General features: G+C 38.0%; 1 long non-coding RNA gene across 1 annotated transcript in view; it reads right to left on the reverse strand.

The window, feature by feature from the left end:
- The window catches only part of LOC122801762, a 137,105-nt gene extending 120,601 nt beyond the window's left edge, over window positions 1-16,504 (reverse strand). The window contains exon 1 of the long non-coding RNA XR_006364798.1: window positions 16,368-16,504. This is a non-coding gene — a long non-coding RNA (uncharacterized LOC122801762). The remainder of the gene's footprint in view (window positions 1-16,367) is intronic.
- Window positions 16,505-18,717: the final 2,213 nt, after the last annotated feature.

Raw genomic sequence — 18,717 nt, forward strand, 5'->3', positions numbered from 1 at the left:
GAGCTATGTGCTACGTGGATATTGTTTTGTGGTAGGTGTTGCTTGGATGTCTGCTTTGGAGGTCTCTGCTGCTTAGGCAGATTTTTATTTAGAGCCTCCGAGTATGTTTTTGTGTGTTTATGTGTTTGGTTTGCTGATGCGATAGGTCTATGTGAGACTGGATTTGTGGTGTGTGTGGTTACCCTCTCCTCCTGACAGGCTGTGCCAGTACTGGGTTGAGAGAGCTTAGCCTCCAGTTTGGCTATATAGTTGCATCTCTCACTTATATTTGAGCTTGTTGGGAGGAGGAGAGGGTGGTCTGTATACATAAGGCAGTTGTAACATTGCCTCAAGATTCTCAGATTCACCAACTGTACTGGAGAGTAAACTCGAAACTGACCTTTGGACATGCCTGAATAATATAGGGAACTACTTATTGAGTGATCAGAAAGAACCAATAGGGAGCAAGTCCTTTGAAGGAGTATAAGAGGATGTAGTGCTTTAGTTTGTGTTTACCTATGAGATTACTTATACAAGCAAGTGCAGGGCTTTAGAATGAGAATAGAGTGCTTAATTTGAGATTTAGAGCAGTTCTAAGGGAAAAAGTGAAGAGTAGACTTTGTGGAACCGGGAATAGTTTAAGCTTGTTTAAGTGGCACTGCCCGACGCTGCTCTGTGCACAAGACCGCGCTAAAAGAGGGTTGCAGGGTTTTAAGAGATAGAGATCAAGGAGTTTAGAATTGACCCAAAATGGCCAATAAAACTACAGCTTCTAGGCAGTAACCACTCCTCCAGGGACAGGCAGGCTGTTCACTGTTCACTGCCACTGGTGAACACAGAAACTTCCCTTTAGTCCAAGCAAGCACTGGCCTCCAAGAAACTTACAAACAGTTCAGAACAGCAAATCTGTAACTGAACTTTCTTAAATTTCAGAAAGTGGGAAAAAAAGCAAGATTTTTTTGTTTTTTTTTTCTTTTTTGTTTTAGTTTAAAGGTAGCAGATATACACAAGTAGCAAAATAATCACAACAGTGCAATAAATGACCCCACACTTGAGTGCTAGGCCAAAGTCAGGTAAAATGCAGTTTTAAGAGAAAAAAAAAATCAATTTTAAATTAAGTGCAATACAGGAAATGCAGTAAACAGGCTCTAGATGTGTTCTAAATACTGTTTCTAATACAGATATAAACTTTAGCAAGCTGGAATATGCCAAAAAGTAGGCGGCAAAGCAGTAAAACTTAACAAAAAATCAGAAGAAAATACTTAAAATCACAAAAGTGGCTCCTTTTCTTCTCTCAGAGTTTTCTCCCCTTGGTAGGTGCTTCAGCAACAACTAGTAAGCCTGAAAAGATGCCAAAACCATGAGGCAGCCAGGTTTTAAGAGAGAGAGATCAAGGAGTTTAGAATTGACCCAAAATGGCCAATAAAACTACAGCTTCTAGGTAGTAACCACTCCTCCAGGGACAGGCAGGCTGTTCAGTGTTAACCACTTCCACTGGTGAACACAGAGACTTCCCTTTAGCCCAAGCAAGCACTGGCCTTCTAGAAACTTCCAAACAGTTCAGAACAGCAAATCTGTAACTGAACTTTCTTAAATTTCAGAAAGTGGGAAAAAAGCAAGATTTTTTTGTTTTTTTTTTTCTTTTTTGTTTTAGTTTAAAGGTAGCAGAGATACACAAGTAGCAAAATAATCACAACAGTGCAATAAATGACCCCACACTTGAGTGCTAGGCCAAAGTCAGGTAAAATGCAGTTTTAAGAGAAAAAAAATCAATTTTAAATTAAGTGCAACACAGGAAATGCAGTAAACAGGCTCTAGATGTGTTCTAAATACTGTTTCTAATACAGATATAAACTTTAGCAAGCTGGAAAATGCCAAAAAGTAGGCGGAAAAGCAGTAAAACTTAACAAAAAATCAGAAGAAAATACTTAAAATCACAAAAGTGGCTTCTTTTCTTCTCTCAGAGTTTTCTCCCCTTGGTAAGTGCTTCAGCAACAACTAGCAAGCCTGGAAAGATGCCAAAACCACGAGGCAGACGGGTTTTAAGAGAGAGAGAGATCAAGGAGTTTAGAATTGACCCAAAATGGCCAATAAAACTACAGCTTCTAGGCAGTAACCACTCCTACAGGGACAGGCAGGCTTTTCAGTGTTAACCACTGCCACTGGTGAACACAGAGACTTCCCTTTAGTGCAAGCAAGCACTTTCCTCCAAGAAACTTACAAACAGTTCAGAATAGCAAATCTGTAACTGAACGTTCTTAAATTTCAGAAAGTGGGAAAAAAGCAAGATTTTTTTTTCTTTTTTGTTTTAGTTTAAAGGTAGCAGAGATACACAAGTAAGAAAATAATCACAGCAGTGCAATAAATGACCCCACACTTGAGTGCTAGGCCAAAGTCAGGTAAAATGCAGTTTTTAGAGAAAAAAAAATTATTTTAAATTAAGTGCAACACAGGAAATGCAGTAAACAGGCTCTATATGTGTTCTAAATACTGTTTCTAATACAGATATAAACTTTAGCAAGCTGGAAAATGCTGAAAAGTAGGCGGCAAAGCAGTTATTCTTAACAAAAAAGCTGAAGAAAATACTTAAAATCTCAAAAGTGTCTCCTTTCTCCTCTCAGCATTTTCTCCCTTTGCTCTCTTTGCTTTGTGAAGCATTTATTTTTTTATTGATTTCTGAGGAAGATGCTCGAAAATGTATTTTCTGTGCTTAGCGTTAAAATTTATTCCTTTTCGTTGGTATTGAATAAACTGTTTGGATATTTATTCACCTTAGTCTTGGGCTCTCATTTGGTTTCTCAAAGCGAAACTTTTGCTTTTGGTTTAACTTTTATAGTTGATTCAGCAGAAAGTCAATAAAGGCTACAGGGCAGTGATACTATTTATGCAAGGAAAGCTGTAGCAGGAAAAATATGCATGCAGGCCACTCATGCACTGGCCTTCCCACCTTCTATTCCTCCTGCTTTCCAGAGCCACCATGGTATGATGGTTGGGAAAAGTGACCAGTTCTGATGCTGCACAATATAATATTAGTGTGCTGATGTGCATCGGACTAGACAGGCCAAATGAGGACAGAGGGGTCATTTTATTACACTAACTGGAACAGGCAGTTCTCAAGTTAAGTACAGTATTCATGTCAATGCATTATGTTGCCTTGTCTGTTATAATATGGTTCATGAATTGGTATTAGTTAAATTAATTATAACAATGGCTATGGGGTGTGGTGTTTTCTTTGTGGGTCCAAGGAAAATTATTCTACAAATGTAAAAATGTAGGGCTAGCACCAAAATGAAGTTGCCAAATATATATTTATTTGTTAATTAAACATTTTTAAGATACTAAGGGTGTAAATCACCCCAAGTAATGCAAAAATGTGCTCCAAGAAAAGCAAACCGGTTTGAGCTATACTAGCCTTCTTCAGTGCACAAGCAAAATTAATGAGAAAAAAGTAACCACAGGGCAGCAGCATTTAAAGCATCTTAATTGGAAAACAATCAAGTCATAATTTACTTAATAGATTCATATCAAAGACATATTAAAGATGTTCATTCAGACCAGAGTTAAAAAGTCCACCCAATTTAATTATCCATTTTCTTTCCTTGTAATTTAATATTGAGTGCCAACCTCTTTTCAGGGACCTATCCCCCTTGATTTAATCAATAACCGTAAAATAAAAAGAGGCAGAAGGGTGCTTAAGTGTATGTTTATATAATGCACTGGTAAGTTTCCGATTCCTTATATCACTCATGTGTTCCGAAATCCTAATCCATAATGGTCTGGATGTCTGACCCACATAAAAAGCTGAGCATGGACAGGAATCAAGGTAAATCATCCAATCTGAGCCACATTTGGCCAGAAACCTTATATCAAATACCCTGTTTGTATTGGGGCTGGCAAATTGTTTGATTTTAAAAACTCTAGAACAATGTGTGCAATGATCACATGGATATGTGCCAAATAATTTTTCCCCGGATAGGGTTTGTTGTATAAGTCCTGCTGAGGCATGGGAATAATGTTTATAATGGCTCAAAAGTGAGCCCAAAGTTCTACCACGGCGGAAGGAGAAAAAACATCTTTGCCCTACCTTTCAGTCTGATTTCTGATCCGACAACAAGATATTCCAGTGTTTCTGAATGATGTTCATAAAAGCCTTAGTGTTACGTTCATATGTAGTGACCATTCTCAAAATATTCTGATCCCCTGATATTTTGTCCTTATTTTTGTACTATAAGGGAGCCTCTCTAACTTGTGTTGATGCCCAGCTGCTGGCCATGGCAATATTGCCCAGTTTATGCCTCCTATTATGAAATCAGTTGGCCAGGTCCATCTTATATTTGTGGAAGGTATTCATATCCAAGCAAATACATCTAACTCTAAGAAATTGAGATTTGGGAGTGTTATGTATCACATGTGGTGGATGGAGGCTACTGGCATGGAGTAAGGAATTATACTGGCGGTATTTTCTATATATTTGTATACTAAGAGTGTTATCTTTATTTCTTGTGATGGTCACATCCAAAAAGGTAATTTCATCCAAATTGAAATTCACCTTGAACTCAATTCCCCATTTGTTTTGGTTAAGGTATTCAACAAACTCCAAAAGACAGGCCACATCCGCCTTCCATACCAACCAACATTCATCTAGTTATCACCTCCAAATATCCATTTCTCCCAAACAAATGTTATGCTTGGGGTTATAAATCAGTTCGGTCTCCATATAGGCCATGAATAGATCTGCAAAAATGGGAGCAAAAGATGCCCCCATTGCTGTACCTTGTGACTGCCAATAACATTGTCCATGGAAATAAAACACATTTTTAGTGAGAACATGTTCAGTCATACATACCAAACGTGTATTGAAACCTGGTGGATATAGGGCACTTTTGTCCAACCAATATTGCAGGGCAACTAGCCCCACCCAATGTGGAATATTGGTATATAGGGCAGTCACATCTAATGTACAAAGTAGCCAATCTAGTTCCAACTCAGTATTGGAGACGATACCTAGAAATTGGGTGGTAATCTGGATATGTGATCTAACACATGCCAAGAGAGGTTTCAAATAAAGGGTGAGGAATTCAGATAAAGGCTCGGTTAAACTACCACTCCCCGAGACAATTGGTCTTCCAGGCAGACACCGAGGATCCTTATGTATCTTTGATAAAAAGTAGATATATTGTGGTTTAGGATCCTTGACCGTGAGATGATAAATATCCGATTGTGTAATGATGCCCTCCTGTTGTGCTTGAAATAAAAACCTATCAGTCTCAACCTTGAATTTACTAGTCGGATCTAAGGGCATGGGCATATAATGCCTGGCATCCCCAAGCTGTCTCTGTGCCTCTTGATAATAGCTGTCTCAATTCTTTACCACTACTGCCCCACCTTTATCAGCTGATAATATTATCAAATCTTTATTATTTTTTAACTGCTCCAAAGCTGCTTGTTCATTCTTTGAGAGATTATGATGAAAAATATCATGTTCATTGAAATTATAATGTAGATCTTTGAGGACAGTGGATTGGAATAGTGACACCTGATTAGACATCAGAGGCATATATCTAGACTGTTGAATTTTAAAAGAGCTGACCTCATTACCTCCAGATTCAGAATCAAAATGTATTTTAAGATTGATTAGTCTACAAAAAGCTATAACATCAAATGCAAATGAGTCTTCAGTCATAAAAAAGCCAGGAACATAGCTTAGACCTTTATTGAGTACAGAAATCTGAGCCTGAGAAAGCACCACAGAAGAGATATTATGTATGTTACTAAATTCACTTAACATTTGGTCATCACCTTGAGAATCTCTTCCAAAGTGTTTGGTGTGTCTGTGTTTACTCCCCCCTCTTCTGGACCTAACCCTAAAGGGTGACCAGTGCTATGTCTTTTGGGTGTTGGTGACTGTAGAAGGGGGTTGCCATCTACATCAGTAGCAGAAGAAGAATCTTCCCCAGAAGTGAAACTGACAGTGTTTCATGTTTTCTTAAGGATAGATTTGGGTCTCTTGCATTTAGCAGGCAATGATTTGTTCTGGTTCTTCCCTGCCAGGAGGCTCTTGTATGGCATAAAGGGCTGGCCTTTCTGATAATCATCTAAATCTCGTTGGATTTTTATCATTTTTCTATCCTTAAGTTGTTGTTCAAGATATAATAAATCAGAACTCAGTGCATCCAAACCTTCCATGTAGCTAATTCAAAATTTTTAATTTCCAGGCAAAGATCTTCCACTACCTTTATCCCATTATCCACTGTCCATTCATAATATCCTGTTAGGGCATCCACAACCCCCATGTATTCTGTTGGATTTAGTCCCATTCTTCCAATAATATGCCATCAGCCTGATAAACCAGAGGTTATAACCTTACTCTTAAACCCCTAGGGGCAATACCTTTGGTCCAGTAGGCTTTGAATAATTTTAGATGACATACATTGTTTCTAAGCCCTTTCATCTCTTTAGTTAGTCTTTGGAAAGCCAACTTACATTGAGTTGAAGAGTCCTGTACACTTGGTTCAGAGGGTCCTAAAATAGTATCACCTAAACCAAATATTTGTAAGTCGTCCTTATCGGACAATAAACCCCTAATAATACTTGTCAAATCCATACTAAACTAGCAATGTCAATCCCAAAACAATTAGTAATCATAAGCTGGAAGATTAAAGCACATGAATGGACCTTAATTTAGAATGGATGAAAATATATTGTTGTAAACCAAAACTATCAATCCTAAGAATATATATATATATATATATATATATATATATATATATATATATATATATATAGCTTATTTCACACAGTCAAAGCACCAATGATTCTATCTAAGTCAAAAATAAAAAAAGATTGGTTATTAACCCATAATAAAGACATAATCAACCAATACAATATAATAACCAAGTATGTCAGGTCCTCCCAAACAAATTATGATAGTCATAAATATGTTTCCATGTTCATGAGATCGTATATACAGGCTAGAAGAAAGGGAACAATAATAGTCTCTGTGGGAAAATGAATACATGAGCAAGTCAAACCATATATATTAACACAAAACTATGTTCCCTAGTTGGTTATAACAAGATAATACCAGGGAGCAATAATAGTCTTTGTGTATAAAGTATAAGCAGTAGTAATTGTAAATGCTCGTTAAAACAACCAGTCCACACAGCACTATGTACCCCTATATTTCTGCCTGCTCAAATTTTTCAAACATATTTAAATAAACATGGGAAGTTTATTTCATAGATGAGGTAGCCTTTGGGATATGACTCTGTCTCAACAGCAAGTTATGTTAAAATTACAAATAAGGTTCAGGTCCATGGAACATGTAATCCTTGTATAATCTTTCTTGTGAATATGCACCATTTTCATCACGGCTGGATTAGAGAGTGCCTTGTAGGTCAGACATAAGTCCCCTCTTGATAAATGATATGAGATGAAGTAAGGAGACAGGACCTTTAGTCAGTCTGCATAACACATGTGTCTTATGCTTTGTATACTTTTTAGTGAGAAACCTCTGAGGCCACTCCATTTGGTGTAAGTGGCAGGTTAGTACATGTAGAAGGCAGCATTGTATTCAATTATAGGCCTGGTGAGTGCCGAGTACAATGGCACAATGACTTCCTTTGATCTTGATGCCATGCATTTAAATTATAAGTTGAGCCAAACAGAAGTATTTCCTTACTACCATAGCTACCTGCTGGTCAAAGCTTTGGTTACTATATATCTGTGTTCCTAGGTCCCTCACCACTGGGTTTATTTTTAGGGGTTTGTTATCAATATTATAATTTGGAGGGATATCTGATTTAATGAAGGGTTTAATGTAGGTTTGCTATAGTTTCAGACTGGGTGTAAGTGTTTCCATTCATGATTAACTCTGGATATTGGTGAGCATTTCCCCTGAGGTTACAAACATAATTAAGAAAAAGCGTTATAGTTATCTTTCACCTGGGAGGCTATCTTTGTCTCATAGTTTGCTTTAGCAGATTTGACCAGCTCTCTGATTTGTTTGTTTAGACTGGTGATTGTCTTTAGTCTCAGACCATGGTTTTGGCACCAGTTGTTTGTTATTTCTAGGCCTGTTTGTAGGATAACATCATTTGGAGATTCAGTGTTTGCATGCAGATTACAGTCATCAGTAAACTTGGTGAGCCAGAGGCCCCCCGACAATGGCCTTCACTTCAGAGAAGTATATAGTAAACAGGAGGTGTCCCAACACTGAGATTTGTGGGAAACTGCTAGTAATAGGTTTCTTAGAGGAAGTGGATTCACCTATCTGAACAACATGCGTCCTGTCAGTTTGCCATTTGGTTTTCCATTTGATGCTGTAGGGGTTTATGCCTAACTCAGTAAGTTTGTCTATGATCTCTGAATGGGGGATTGTGTCAAAGATTATGGCCAGGTCTAGGTAAGGGTTTGTACTGTTTTACTCTCATCCACGGACCTGGTGACTTTCTAGAAGAAGTTTGCCCAATTCAACAGGCCAACATCTCCCTTTGACAAAGCCAAACATGGGTCTGGTGTAATTTTTAGAGTTCCTAAGTCATTATTGAACAGGTCCATGATAAGTCTCACCATGGCCTTGCAGATAAGACTGGTCAAGCTTATAGTTTTGTATGGGCACCTCCTGTGCAAAGAGATGACTGTTGCAGTCCTCCACTACCCTTGGACAAAGCTCATCCAGAGGATGTGGTTAAAGAGGGTTTCTAGTGGCCCTAATAGATTCTGTTTTAAGCTACTTAGGAAGCATCCTGGAATGTTATTGGGACCCATGAAGGCTGTGTTTTTGGCTTTAGTGAGTGCAGTAAGGACTTGCTCCTTCGTAATGACTGGTAGGAGGATGGTTGTGGGTATTTCTTTGGATGTGGTAGGAGGTGATGGGGGAGAAGAAGCTTGAAGTTAACTTGTCAGCCAGTAGGTTTGCTATAGTTTCAGACTAGGTGTAAGTGTTTCCATTCATGATTAACTCTGCATAATGGTGAGTATTTCCTCTGAGGTTACAAACATAATTAAGAAAAAGTGTTATAGTTATCTTTCACCTGAGAGGCTATCTTTGTCTCATAGTTTGCTTTAGCAGATTTGACCAGCTCTCTGATTTGTTTGTTTAGACTGGTGATTGTCTTTCTGCACTGTTTTGCCTGTTCCTTCCTGGCTGTGGAGAGGATTGTTTTTCCTTTTTTTTTTTTTTTGAATAGACCATTTATGCTAGGAGTCCACCAGGGTGGTTTATTTTTGCCAGTAATCATAGGTTTGATTCTGACAGGTACTGTCTTCTCTATGCAGCTATGAACATGGCTGTACCATGCGTCTGTATACAGCTCAGAGTAGGCGTCAGTGTCATGCGAGCTCGGAGGGGCTTGGAAGTTTAATACACAGTCAGTACGTTTAAGGTAACTGGCCTTAGCAAAGTTCTTAACAAGTTTAGAGTTTGATGGGGGTTCTAGGTTAGTTTTAATACCAAAGTAGATAATTTTATGGACAGATCTTACCAGGGAGGAGTTTATGCACAGAAGGGAGTAGCATCCTCCCATGCTCATGAGTACTACATCTGGGGTATTTGTCCCTCTAGTTGAGGAGCTAACTAGTTTCTCCGGGTTGTTTGCATTGACAAATTCTAAATACCTCTGAGTAAGTGAATTATAGGTTGTATAAGTCTCCCAGTTTATGGAGAGGTAGTTGAAGACACCCATAAGCATTGAGTTATACTGAATGTTAAGAGATTCTAGTAGATTTAGGTAGGAGGTGTGATTTTCCAGACTCATGTTAGAGGATATGTAGCTACCAAGGATATGATAGGGAGTCACACCTATGGTTAGTTGAGCATGTTTCAGATCAAGGAAGTCATTTGGACCAGTCTAGCAATGTAGTTGTTCTTTCTGAACTCTGAGACACCTCCTCCCTTTGTTTTATCCTGAGCTGAGGGGAATCAAAATATATGAAAGGCATTGTAGCCTTTGATAGCCAGGTTGCCTTATATAGTTCTGAACCATGTTTCCATGACTGCACATATCTCTGCTTTCTCCAGGGAGAGTAAAACGAAAAAACGTTGCTGGATACTGCTGATTAGATAAAACACAATTTATTGTGATACAAAACAAACAGTAAAATATTAGCTTTGGACTCTGCCCTTCATCAGATAAAACATCACCATTAAACATATCTATTTAAAAAACTGTGTAACCAATCAGGATTTAATAAAAAACCCGCCTTTTACAGAGAGCTGGCTTAAGGGGGACCACATCATTTAGCCCTGGATCCCTATGCACTGTCATTTCCAGGATCCATCTAGATTCAGCCAATTCTGTCAATTGTTTGATATCACCCCCCCCCTACTGGTTAATTTTAAGTTTACTATTACTCTGAACTTGAATTTGTGTGTTGGATTATCTCTTATATGCCTGTACAAAGCATTGTGCTCATCACTATTTCTTATGCAAGACAAATGTTGTAAAACTCTAACTTTTAACATGTTGTTTGTCTTTCCTATATAAAAACTGGGACAGAAAGAGCACTGTGCTATGTATACAACATCAGTTGTCCTACATGTCGCCCTACCCTTTAATAGAAATACTTTCCCATTAACCGGATGTTTAAAATCTATTCCTTTCTTAATATGGCCACAAGCCTTACAAGAACCACATGGGATAGTACCTGCGGTGCTTTTAAACATTCTGCCTACGTTCATTTTCCTTTCTTTACAAAGCATATCTTTCAAATTCCTGTTTCTCTTGTAAGTAAACTGTGGACACGTGCCCACCAAATCCCTCAAACTAGTATCGCTAGCAATTATATTCCAATTTCTCCGTATAATTTCACAAACTCCTCTAACATCACTGCCATATGTGATCATCACCTTGTGTCTGTTTGATCTGGAATTGTTAACTAGTGTATTGTTATGCGTACTTTGTGTCTGATTAATCCATGGTTTATATTTATTTTGCCTAAGGGGTTTACTTTTCTCAATTATTTCACCAACCATTTTTTCTTTATAACCCCTTTTTTGAAAGCATTCTTTGAGATTATTAACTTCCTCATCAAATTGTGTGTTTTCTTTACTAATCCTGGATATTCTGCTCACTTGACCTTGTACTATATTTGGAAAGGTGTGTCTGGGGTGCATACTGTCAAAAGACAGTAAGGTGTTCTTCCAACACTCCTTTCTGTAAAGTTTGGAGGAGAAACCATCCATCCTTTGTGTTATACGGACATCAGGAAAATCCAAGGTATCTCGTGAAATTTTAACACTAAATCTGAGAAAGGAGGTGGTGGTATGAAGATAGTCTACAAAATTGTACAGCATCTCACTATCACCTCTCCATAAAATAAATATGTCATCTACAAAATGCAGATACATATACAGTCACCACTGAACTTCTTGATACTCTAGGTGTCTTACAATCGAAGGTAGAACTCATAGCTGAGTTATTGACTCTGGTGTTGGACAATAATGTATTTGAGGGGGCAGGTTGCATATACAGGCAGGCACAGGGGATAGCAATGGGTACCCCCTGTGCCAACACGTATGCAAATCTTGTTCTCTCTTATTGGGAAAAGGCTTTTGTACTAGGTGATAGTAGATGGCAACAACATTTGTATATGTATCTGCATTTTGTAGATGACATATTTATTTTATGGCGAGGTGATAGTGAGATGCTGTACAATTTTGTAGACTATCTTCATACCACCACCTCCTTTCTCAGATTTAGTGTTAAAATTTCACGAGATACTTTGGATTTTCTTGATGTCCGTATAACACAAAGGATGGATGGTTTCTCCTCCAAACTTTACAGAAAGGAGTGTTGGAAGAACACCTTACTGTCTTTTGACAGTATGCACCCCAGACACACCTTTCCAAATATAGTACAAGGTCAAGTGAGCAGAATATCCAGGATTAGTAAAGAAAACACACAATTTGATGAGGAAGTTAATAATCTCAAAGAATGCTTTCAAAAAAGGGGTTATAAAGAAAAAATGGTTGGTGAAATAATTGAGAAAAGTAAACGCCTTAGGCAAAATAAATATAAACCATGGATTAATCAGACACAAAGTACGCATAACAATACACTAGTTAACAATTCCAGATCAAACAGACACAAGGTGATGATCACATATGGCAGTGATGTTAGAGGAGTTTGTGAAATTATACGGAGAAATTGGAATATAATTGCTAGCGATACTAGTTTGAGGGATTTGGTGGGCACGTGTCCACAGTTTACTTACAAGAGAAACAGGAATTTGAAAGATATGCTTTGTAAAGAAAGGAAAATGAACGTAGGCAAAATGTTTAAAAGCACCACAGGTACTATCCCATGTGGTTCTTGTAAGGCTTGTGGCCATATTAAGAAAGGAATAGAGTTTAAACATCCGGTTAATGGGAAAGTATTTCTATTAAAGGGTAGGGCGGCATGCAGGACAACTGATGTTGTATACATAGCAGAGTGCTCTTTCTGTCCCAGTTTTTATATAGGAAAGACAAACAACATGTTAAAAGTTAGAGTTTTGCAACATTTGTCTTGCATAAGAAATAGTGATGAGCACAATGCTTTGTACAGGCATATAAGAGATAATCCAACACACAAATTCAAGTTCAGAGTAATAGTAAACTTAAAATTAACCAGTAGGGGGGGTGATATCAAACAATTGACAGAATTGGCTGAATCTAGATGGATCCTGGAAATGACAGCGCATAGGGATCCAGGGCTAAATGATGTGGTCCCCCTTAAGCCAGCTCTCAGTAAAAGGCGGGTTTTTTATTAAATCCTGATTGGTTACACAGTTTTTTAAATAGATATGTTTAATGGTGATGTTTTATCTGATGAAGGGCCGTAGCCCGAAAGCGCTAATATTTTACTGTTTGTTTTGTATCACAATAAATTGTGTTTTATCTAATCAGCAGTATCCAGCAACATTTTTTCGTTTTACTTTGGATTGCATTTTGGTAACGTTTGTTGGATTTTGGCACAGCTTTGACCTCTTGCTTTGCTCTTCTCCAGGGAGAGAAGTGATTCCAGGGAGTGCAATTTCCTATTTAAATCCTAGCACTGAGCAGCAGTACCTTTAGGTAGTTATGAGTAATTTTTGTTATGCTGCAAGATTTAACAAGTTGGCACATCCTAAAACAATACTATGAGGATTGATAAAGTTTTTGCCAGTATCCGGAAGCCAAGTGGTGACAAGTGTAAACCATCTCTGGAAAAACGTTGTGGTTTGTTGACCATGTCTCCGCAGGCTGACTGATATTGATTCTCTTTGTTGTGACACCAGAAATTAGGCCAATTGTTAAAGTCAATCATTTTATGCTGGCACTGTAGCATCATCATTTAACCTGGTAAGGGGGACATCAGTGTGTCTTACAATAGAATCTCCAATAATTGGCATGTTTGGCTGTGCTGTGTGTTGCCTTACTGGCTTGGAAATGGGGCTACTATGACTTTTAGAGTTATGTGTTTTGTGAGGTGCTGTCTTTTTTGAGTGTGTGCAGGGCCACTGAGAGATGTCTTTAGGAGGTCTTGGGGTTTGGGTAGATTACAAGTGAGTACCTCTGCATATGTGGGTCTATGTCTTTGTTCCTTAGTGCTGGTAGTGAGTATTTTGGGTGTAATGCTAACAACTTAGTTTGCATTTTTCACATGTGTATGTGAGAGCTTTGGCTCCAATGACATTGTGTATCTACATCACTCACACACTGTGTTTGCCTGTTCTAAAATTAAGTGGTTGTCAGTGAACATGAGGCAGTCACTATGCTACCTCAGGATGCCCATATCCATCAGCTCAGACACACAGATGACAAGGAAGTGCCTATCCGTTATATCAGATCCTTTGTAGGTGAAAAGTAGTCAGGGAGACTAACTTAGTGTTTAGTAGTATACTATTAGATTGCATGCAGTGGTGATGCCCTCTGCACAGACTGGCAAATACTCAAGCAGCTGTGAACAGTGGGACACTATGCAGAGTGTTTCCTATAGAGGTTTCATTTTATACAAGGCATAAGTAACTCTGTTTGCTCAATACACAAATGCAAGGCTTTTATACCAGCAGGATGAAATACTTTTACACAGTTATGCCCTCAGGCCATCAAAAAACACACAATAAGCTTTCCAGTAGCAGTTCCCTACTCAGATGGGTTGAATCAGCCTTCTGCTCCCACCGGAGTGCAAAAAAATCCAAAAATCCTCCTAATGCAAAACTAACTGGTTTTCTGCTCAAGTGCTGTAACAGATGCTTTACAGCAAAATACAGAACTCCTGCACAATCAGGAATCCTTGGAAACAGGTTCATAAGCTTTGACAAATGTTCACAAATACAGAAAAAAGTGCACAAATGTAGGAGAACTTCTACAAACAGAGAAAACTTTGTAAAACATAGAAATATTTTGGCAAAATCAGGAGAACTTTGGAAAACTCAGAACAGCTTTTGCAGTATCAGAGGAGGTTAGGAAATATTAGAATACTGTTAAAACAACATAAAAGCTGTACAGTAACAAACAGATGGTGCTCCTTTAAGAAGTGCGGGCTAATAAACAGTGATAAATTCAACCAAATCAATAAATGCAGCACAGAAGTGTTAAATAGCACTGAGCTAATTAGAGAAAGTGCAAAAAAATACGTATATCAGCTTTATAGATCCAGATTACACTGTAAAGTCAAAAGTAGAATGGAAGGCAAAAATGAAGGAAGTGATATGATACAAAGCAAACATTGTTTTTCTATACTTTCTTCATCAATTCTAGCAGCTAGCAATCGTTTCTATGTTTTCAGGATGTCCATAAACCACTATAACTTATCTTGGCACTGGCTTATGTGGATTTTTCAAAACTTAAATGGAAACAGTACCTGTCTTCAGCCTGAGAGGCCAGTCCTACTAAATAAAGTTTGAGGCCATCTAATTAATCCTTGCCCATTTCAGGGACAAAACTATACAGACACTTATTAACTAGGGTTGCCACCTTTTCAAATGCCCAAAGTGGGACATTTTTGGTGCAAACGTCAGATTTGCAGAGCGAAACATACCCACAGCTAGTACAAAATACAGAACTTCACTTTTTTGCCATAATAAAAGCTTATTCTTGTAGCATTTTAGTTGTTTATTATGTTTCTTATAACATTTAGGTGTTTCAGATACAGAATAACTGTTTTATGCAACTATTACATTAAATATAGGAAATAATTTTGTTCTAAAATCTCAGGACATTTACCATTTCTACAATTTTTTTTGCAGGACACAACTGCCCAAAGAGGGATTGTCCCTCGCAAAGTGGGACAGGTGGTAACACTATTATTAACCATAAGTATGACAGCAATGTAATTAAAAATACAGTGTGAAAATTTAAGTAACTGACTCCAACAACTGATTAAAACTTTTATAAAAGATGTGACTTAATCCATTAAATGGGCCACACATTGTTACAGTGAGTAGAATTGTCACGCCATAGCAAGATGTTCCATGGTTCAGGTTTACAGACTCTGTACCTCATCCTTATGTTTGTGTGAGGTTTCTCTAGGTACCCTTGTTTACTCTTACCTCCAAAAGACATGAGATAGATGCACCAGCAACCCTAAATTGTTTATAAGTGTATTAGTGGGGTCTGTACCTATCTGTGTTTGTGATTATTTGTGATTGTGAGTTGAAAGAAAGGTCTGGCAAACTACACCTGATCCCTATTTTTTGCGAATAGTGTCAGTAATTTATTGGGATTGCTATATAACTCTGATGTGACAAAACAACATTTTATGGATGAATGCAAAAATCGATACATCAAAAATAGTGGCCATATCAATTTGTTCCTTAATAAAGCAAATAAGTTTGATTTGCTTGTAAGTTATAGGTAGCAGTTGAAGTATGGTAAGTTATAAAGAACAGGGCAAGCACACATACAATATAGCTTTAGTAACTTGCACCCATGCTGCCTTTTGGAAAACCCCTTGTAGTAACAAGATGATAGCCTGCAATTACAAAATTCCAGAAAGCCTGTATTTAGCTAAATATTACAAGGCAACATAAAGTAAATGGGCCATTACAATACTGACTAAATTCAGTTGTAGCAATGTCAGCTTGTTGAGTTTAAGCAGGAACAATGACCAGAACTGATAGAGTACATTAATACTGGGCAATGCTTAATAGGTTTAGGTCAGAGTGACAGGCAACATCAATTCATTATATGCAAAAGTAGTTGAATACATACCAAGTCAAAGCAGTAGATTAATAGGCAGTATGACAAATGGAAATTGTAGTGTACAGCTGGAAAACAAAAATAAAATTATGAAGAACACACACACACACACACACACACACACACACACACACACACACACACACACACACACACACACACACACACACACACACACACACACACACACACACACACACACACCACACAAAAAAAAACATACCAGATGTAAGTCATCTGAAGTGATTGAGCTACTCCCAAGGTCAAACAAGTAGAGCACTTAACAGTGTTCCTTAAATTTGCACCAGATGTACAGGGTCCTTTTCGTATTCTCTGGTAACTAAAGAGAAACATGGAGTATTAAACAGTAGCCCATGGTGAAAAAAGGACAGCACTGCGCCCTTTCAAATTTCAGTATTGCAGGAATGCAAACAAAAGCTGAAATCTACAGCAAGATCAATCAATTTCAGCACAGGCCAAAGCTCACGTTGATACAGCAAGAGTCCGAACTGCTGTTACATGAACTCTAGAAGAGGTCTGAAATCCAAACAATCAATAGTGCTACCTTACAAGGCTAGTAGTATATCACTTTAATTAATCAGTCCATTGCCTTGAAGTTATTTTATAGAATAAACTTGTCATAAGTTAGAAGACATCACAAAGTTGTGAAACGTGTTTCTACTATGGTGCATCTGTTGCAAGAGAAAAATAAATAAATTGCTGGCAGACTAAATTTCTAATTGTAACCTAACCTATATGCTATTTGTAAAATGTATTTTACTTAGTATAATGGTTAAATATAAGCTAATCCCAAGTACTCGCTATAACCCTTTTTAAAATGTACAGTTGCTAATCAGGTCCATGCAGCAATTGCTCTAGAGACACCAAGTAGGTCATGTGGGCAGGAAAGACATCTGTTAAGCATTTAAACTACAACACTATAAAATTTTTACATTACTAAGCAACGGCATGCTTAAACCTTAGAGAAACACAAGTGCATAAAATGCATTCACAAATTCATTAAAGCCATGCATACAGATATCCAGCCCAAATGAAGACACAATAAAGAAAATTCAGTTAATCAGCTGACAGTGGTACATGCTATGGAACAAAAAATGTTGAGAGTAAACATGATGCATTGTTTTCGAAAGTTTTACTGTTTAGCAATGGAAGAAAAAAAAATCTGAAGGGTTACCGTAACACTAACGTTCTAGAAAAAAAATTAACAGTAAGAAAACAATACTGAAAATAAGATGGATAAACTAACAGACTGAAGACGATAAGGAAAAGACAAGTAATTACGTTAAACCTAGCATGTGGCTGGAAAATGAAATGAATAGATGAGCAATGAGGAAACCAGGATAGCAGAGCAATGGGGTAAAAGACAATTCTATGAGAAATGTAAGTGTCGTGGAACCTGACAAAGGCATATCATGGAATTTAGAAAAGTTGTTGTGAGGTATACATAAGGTATACTCCACATGGTGACTTTTTTATATTCAGAGATAGTCCCTTTTGCACAAAGACTTTGATAGCTATCTCTGTGGCCATTCTAGATGCTAAAAAGGTATTCCAGGAGAGTGGCATATTATAATTACCCATGGATGCATCTGCATCCTCATGATAATAAACACAGCCAAAAATTCATGTTCAACCATCATGGCAGAAGTAAGTACCAGACGGTTTAGCGGACAGGTGGTATTAGGGTGTGTGTGCATGTATGTATGTCAGGGGCTGCATGTATGAGTGCATGTCTGAGTGTGTGTGCATCTGCCTGTGAGGTAAAATCAGGGGAGTAACTGACACCGTAATTTAGGTGTTTATGTCTATGTGTGTATGTGTGTGTGTGTGTGTGTGTGTGTGTGTGTGTGTGTGTGTGTGTGTGTGTGTGTGTGTGTGTGTATGTGTGTGTATGTGTGTGTTTGTGGGGGGGGGTGAATGAGTGAGTGTGTTCATGAATGAGAGACAAAGAAGGGACTGTATGTGTTGGTGCTTGTTTGTGTGTATTAAATCACTGTGTGAATGTGTGTGTGGTATGTGTGGCCATGGGGCTGTCACACCTGTACACTCCTATAGACTAACAAGCATATCCTTCAAAATTGGGTCAGGGGCACCAGTAGCTACAAGGGATAACTCTAAAGACATGGGACAGGGGAACACTAGCCACCAGGGATAACCTTATATCACTGAGCCTTAATGGCACCTATACATAACATGGGCCAGGGACAGCAACTAGACAACAAGGATACTCTATATAATGTAACTCAATGGATTGGGGGAACTTTAGACACCAGAGATAACTTTTACATCATTTGCATTAACATTGCATAAACATAACAGGGATCAAGGCGAAGCACTACACATTAGGGACATTAAGAACTCTTACATCTCATTCCTTAAAGCATTTATAGTTAAGCTGAGATCTAGGCCTAACACTAGACACCATGGATAACTTTGACACATTAGATCTTAATGGCATTTAGGGTTGAGGGAACAGGTAGAACGCTTTAATGTAACTTAAAGAAAGATGATGTGGTCAGGTGGAGTGTGAAGTCTGAGCACTAAGGTACTAT

Source organism: Protopterus annectens, chromosome 1.part0 (assembly GCF_019279795.1).
Source record: "Protopterus annectens isolate FY-2018-M chromosome 1.part0, PAN1.0, whole genome shotgun sequence".
Classification (NCBI taxonomy): domain Eukaryota; kingdom Metazoa; phylum Chordata; order Ceratodontiformes; family Protopteridae; genus Protopterus; species Protopterus annectens.